The sequence below is a fragment of the Euwallacea fornicatus genome, chromosome 32 (genome assembly GCF_040115645.1).
Source record: "Euwallacea fornicatus isolate EFF26 chromosome 32, ASM4011564v1, whole genome shotgun sequence".
In the NCBI taxonomy this organism is placed as follows: Eukaryota; Metazoa; Arthropoda; class Insecta; order Coleoptera; family Curculionidae; genus Euwallacea; species Euwallacea fornicatus.
Genome location: NC_089572.1, coordinates 1,366,811 through 1,372,810, shown reverse-complemented (window position 1 = coordinate 1,372,810; position 6,000 = coordinate 1,366,811). Strand labels below are relative to the sequence as shown.

The following is a 6,000-nucleotide window of genomic DNA, read 5'->3' as shown; positions in this document are numbered from 1 at the left end:
CGAAGGGTTTTATTTACCTCCCACTCGTATCGATTTACATGAGGGAAACAATTCTGGATCCTCTCCTCTGGATGGTCAGGAATTAAACTTCGAGGATCGCGTGACGTGAGACAAAGCCCCGCTTTGCACCGGTTGCTCTGGATATCGATCTCCAGCTGGAAATTGGATATGAAGAATGTCAGCTCTACCTATAGCAAATATTTATATTTTTGACTTCTGGATCGTTCAATTCCTGGGAAATTTGCTCTCAAGTCACGGATTTCTGGGCCGAGCTGCTGGGGTTTTTAACGTGAGAAAAATCAGGTGCGCAGCATAAAAATCGTTCCAGGTCGATTATGGTTAAATTTTGTCGTTTATTTTAAAGCCGTGTTTAAATACGACCCTGTTTTCCACTGAAAGTTTTATACGGGGTGTCCATTGAACGTACGGCAAATATTCCTTCGATTGTCCTAAGAGTATTTTATCATTTGATGATTTTTTGAAGAGCCTCTTTGTTCCGAAGATCCAGGGCAAAAAAATGTTTCACAATAGCAGCAATTTATTACTAAATATTGCATTTAAAGCTTCTTAATCTACAAGAACTGTTGAAAATCACTGCTCTAAGTGAAGTAGTCATTTATGAGGTCCACCTCGGCCGATCTATTTTTTTAGAGATTCGCTTCATCGGTAAAAGGGATCAGCGTCAATACCTGGACCTTTCTCTATTATGTCTAACACACTGTATTCCATTTCCAGCCTTTTTACTGTCATTGGCCTTCCCGATCCCTCACTTAACAATAACATACGAAGATGGTGGGATCGGTCCAGGTGAACCTCACTTGTTGCCTGCTCGATCCTCGGACTTACACCCCTTGGATTATTTCCTATGGAGGCATTTAAAGTCTTAATTTATAACATTTCAGTGGAAAATTTGAAAAATCGGATCGTTGCTGGGTATAACTCAACAAAAAACGACCCTGGTGATGTTGAAAACGTCACGAACTAGCTGAGGAAAAGTGGCAAGGAAAATTTGCATGTGGTTTTGGGCTTCGTTGCCAAATAACGCTAAAAAATATAGAGCGAAAATTCCAATTTATCGTTTTTTTCCGGCTCTCTTCGGAAATACTACGAAAATTCAAATTGTGGAAACGGCATTTGGTCAAAAGGTAAATTTCGAAATTTTGCTCCCATTTAAAATTCTTCGCATCTCCTCTAGTTTCCGAGATCCAAATGGAGAAGATCGAATTTGAAATGCCCAATATTAACATTACTTTTTTTCTACACTCTCCTTGAATTTTTGAGCGCTGATACTTGCTTCTGAGATCTGTTAAAAATTCTCAAACAATTGAATGGAAGATTTTGAGCCTCCCTCTAATCGTGTTTGGTACGACCCTGATATCTGAAGAATTTGCTTGCCAAATGAACATTCTTCCCTTCGGCTCATGTCTATAGCTCCAATTGCTACGTCCTTGACTTTTGGAAAACCGGCGAGCAGTTTCTCTTAGGGGTAGGGGGGCGGCGATTAAAAATTTCACCCAGGGTGCCAGAATTGCTAAAGCCGGCTCTGTCAAATCCGTAAATATCAGATTTTCAGTGATACTTATGTGGAAGTAATATGCGTAGTGATCAATTCGCTTTGCTCTTTTCACACTCTGTAAAATTGAGTTTGATGCTGTATGACTACGTATATCGTTAGGTCAGCGCCTGTTCAAATTATAACGAAATCAATGGCGTACCTCCGCATATTTGCAAGGATTTTTTATAAATTACTATTATTACACGTTGGACGATTCTATTTTTCAAAAACTATTTTAAACTCCCCTGGAAGTAATTCTAGTACTTAACAGATTTATGGAAGATCGACTTTTATAGATCTTGATCATGGTCGTAAAAATCGTACAATTCACTGCGCCCAGTGGCGCAGGTTGACATTTACATTTAAAATTAGACAATTTTTTTTTTTAATTATTCTCAACTTTCCGACCCTTTTTGTAATCCTCTTTGACGAAAATTTTGATTTTTGATTTACTTCCCGATTGAAAAAATTTTGGAACTTCAAATTCGAATGAAGTCAGTAGCTTCCTTGAAATGAACCGAGGAGAGGCAAAAATTGAGGCGATTTATTAAATTCCTAACAGTTTTCCAGGGTCATTTACAGTTTAAATGGAAATTTTGGCTTCTTAGAAAAATGAACGATAATTTTGTACTAAAAATATGTATTTCTTTTGATACCTGCGTCCACTAGCTCAGGTAGAACCTCTTTTTTACCTGTCTAATTTAGCTGTAAATGGAAAAAAATGGGCCTAGATTTTAATTTTATCTCTCGTAAACATCGAAATATCTTCAAATTTCCGTGCTTTCACGAGAAACTATTTAGATTTAAGGCAGATAAATAACGCATTCTTGTAAATAAAAATTTTATCTTTTACACTCAAATTTCCTAGGAGTAAGACCTCCCTAAAATAAACATTTATTTGATTTACAAGCAGAGAGCTCCCAATTCTCTCATGAAAATCGTCAGGGAAACAAGAAAAATGTGCGAAACAGAGGGCCATCCTGAAGAATACCCTGCAGCTGGCGTGGTATAATATTAAGCTCTGCCTACCTGGTTATTCCAATACAAACGGCCTTAGTGTTCAATCTTTACAGATTTCTGATGCAAGAATACCTACACAAAATCAAAGACAGGGGCGTACTCAAAAATATTCTTTTCATCAATAAAGAAGATTTGAAAATTACTGTTGTGACAGTGGCACACCGGGTGCCACGCTTTGCCAATACTTAAGCGGGCAGCCTAATGTGAAAATCTTCCGGGAAATGAGGGGGGCAAACGTCATTTAATCCCGTCCTGTGCCTGCATTAAATCTCGAGCACATATGGGCAAGCCAGACAAAGATTGCTCAAGCATATAGAAAGAGCGGAGGTATAAAGCATAAAGCAGAATCTTATGGGGTACCCATTTTGCTCCTATTTTTAGGATAAGAGTAATTACAGCAAATGCGAGCTAAATATACCATACTTAGGTTACAAATATTGTTTATGTCTCTCTATATTTGGAGCTCGCCTAAAATGAGGAGGCGGACTTCCTAAACAGCCATAGAGAAAAGGAAAAATTTACACTTTAATTCCCATTCTGCATACGAATAAATAAAAAAATTAACTATATCAATCAATACCTGCACTGTTTAGTGGTATGGTATGATTGATAATTGAGTTCTCTTGCTATTTGCTGGTAATTCGAAAATACTCGTGGAACTTTCACTGCAATTGATCACTGAATGTGCCGCGAAAGAGGCCCAGGGGGCGGATTTCAAATGCCCCCCTTTCTATCGATTAAATGCATTATTTGTGGTATTGAATAAAAGTTTACAAACAACACACAAATGTAGAATTACAGCACATAAATACGATCAATTCAGGTCGCTAATGGCCTAATAAAACTACTATGAGCGTTCGAAATTGAACGCAATATAAGCCGGAATTAAGAAGAAAAACGACTTGATTAGTAAATATTTAAGTCAATTTCATTCCGTTTCAACATAAAATTCCGAGAAATATTTCGGTCAATAGGAGGAGACGTTCCCGAGATATCGACAAGCAAAGCTTGGAAGGGGCGCAGGTGCCTGTCCTCTATCTGCGCATTTTCAGGAGTTTTTTGAGCTTTTCAGGATGCTGATTATCACATTGACTGAATCGGATTCTGTATCGACCGTGGATATCTTACTTCACGGCCAAGCGTCTTTCAACCTGAATTTAAAATGCCCTTACTTGCAGGTAAATCAACAATGATCAAAATAGGTGTAAATTGTATAATATAAAACAGTATGTCGCAAAGTAAAATTGAATTTCTTGTTGATCTTGAAAATGACGTCAACCACGACGATATCTAAATCGCAGAACATGCGTTAATATGAAGTGCGACTAATCTGGAAAAATAGAGTATTGAGGCACTCAGGTCGAGGTACATTTGAGAGCCTTTTAATCTCGAGAAGCTCATCAAAAACCAGTCAAAGTCTCGTGAATCGCAAGAACTCATTCGCAAGTATGCATGCAATAGGAGGTAACTCCTGTAGACCTAGAAGATCTAAACATGGACATAGTGCAGGCTGTTGCATTTGAGGAAGTCGAGCTAAATCATTCAACGGTTTTGTTCTTTTAAGGCACGCAGTATATGGACCTTAAACTACTTCTAAAACCGCTGTAGAAAAGTTCTGGAACATGTAAACCGGGTGGAAGCGATTAATTTAGTGAATCCTTATAGTTAATTGAATTTTAATTCTACGAGAGATCCACGAACAAAAATTGGCAAAATGGCAATAAATAGGGGCCTCCTCCCTTTAGAGAAATTTCAAAGTGTTTGATGTGCTAATTTTCCACTCTGAATGCGCTTATAGAGATAAATCTAACTTGCAAATGTATCGGTTTGAGAACCTTTAATTAGAGCCTAAATATACAGCGTTTCCCAAATAAGGACGTTTGGCGTGGAGATCTCAAAAACGGAAAAAGGCACATATCCTGTGTAATTTTGAAACTTTGAAAATGTGTCCTTCACTAAAACATATTGTAAATATTTCATTTTGAGTTAGTACAATGTTAATTATTAAATCAAAACAACCGATAACACTACTTATACCTAGATGCTGAAGATCTAGATCTACATTTGAGTGAAAGCCCGCGATGACCGATTTGCTATTATTTTTCCTAACCACTGACGTTCTCAGAGATTAACATTATTTATTGATTGCCGTTCTATTGAACCATATAACCAACGTCCACCGGAAAAAAAAACGAGTCTGAGAGGATGTTGAAGCACGCGCTAATATTTAAACCGGACCATACAAGGTGAAACAAAACGACACCGAGATAAATAGATATAGGTACCCACCTTAAGAAATAATGGTAGTCGGCTGAAGCCTATGGTAGAGTCTGTCCATTACGAATGGCGACTGCAGAGATGATGGTAAAGAAATTTAATGATACCCGAAAACGAGTTCGAACATCTTTCGAAATTTGTAGAATTATCATAAATTGTGAAATTTTTTTTTTCCAACTGGGAGCTCAGATGTTAGGGGACTCGTCGTAAGAAATGGACTATAGTATCTGTTCATACCTAACAGGACAGGTTGGTGCTCCGTGCAGAAGTGCAGGTGGGCATCAATGGTACTCGGATACCAGACCCAGACGCTTGTAAAGTAAGGTTTGTAGAGAACTCACTAATTCCCTGTAATGGCCGAAACCGAACCTTCGTGCGCTACAAAAAATACAAATCCCCAAGGAGGAACGTACCATATTTTATTCCAACTGGTACTTTCTCTTAAAGAAACAACTTTTTGTCTTTACAAGAGATTCGATATGCTACGCCCAGATTTTTTGTTTTGGGTTTTCTTATTAGGACTCTATGGGTGATATATGGTACCAAATGGGTGCCTACTAATATTGTGGAACCCCAAAATCAAATCCAACAAAAGTGCCACATCCGGCATTTGATGAAAACACAGGAAGGAAATACTTTTTGCACGCATCGTGTCCCATTCCCATTCAAGCGGGAAGATTGTTTTTTAGCGGTGTAATTCAAGGCTAATACAATTATTATTGGTGTAACACACGGAGGTCTGATCACAAGTATTTTGATAGTTGCAATAGAAGGAAATTACATTGGTCATGCGTCCATTTTCCGTTCAGAATATGTTGAAACTAAGGAATAAATGGCTGATTAATAAAAATGTCCAATTAGTTTATGTTTTATTTTCAGGAAATTAGGAAAACGTTATGAAACAAATATGTATGTAAAATGAACGACATAAATTAAAAAAAAAAAGGCTGGAGGCGCCGGGTATCGATCCCGGTACCTCTCGCATGCTAAGCGAGCGCTCTACCATCTGAGCTACGCCCCCATTGCTGATTACGACGCATAGTACATATATAGTCCTAGGAGAAAATATTTAAAGTTTGTTTATTAACCAACGATATTTGTAAACTGTATATCTATATTATTCATTTCATCTTTATTCTACAGAGAAT

General features: G+C 37.7%; 1 non-coding gene across 1 annotated transcript; it reads right to left on the bottom strand.

The window, feature by feature from the left end:
* Positions 1-5,800: 5,800 nt before the first annotated feature.
* TRNAA-AGC (transfer RNA alanine (anticodon AGC)) lies at positions 5,801-5,873 on the bottom strand. The gene has a single exon. It is a non-coding gene; the product is annotated as a tRNA-Ala (tRNA).
* Positions 5,874-6,000: the final 127 nt, after the last annotated feature.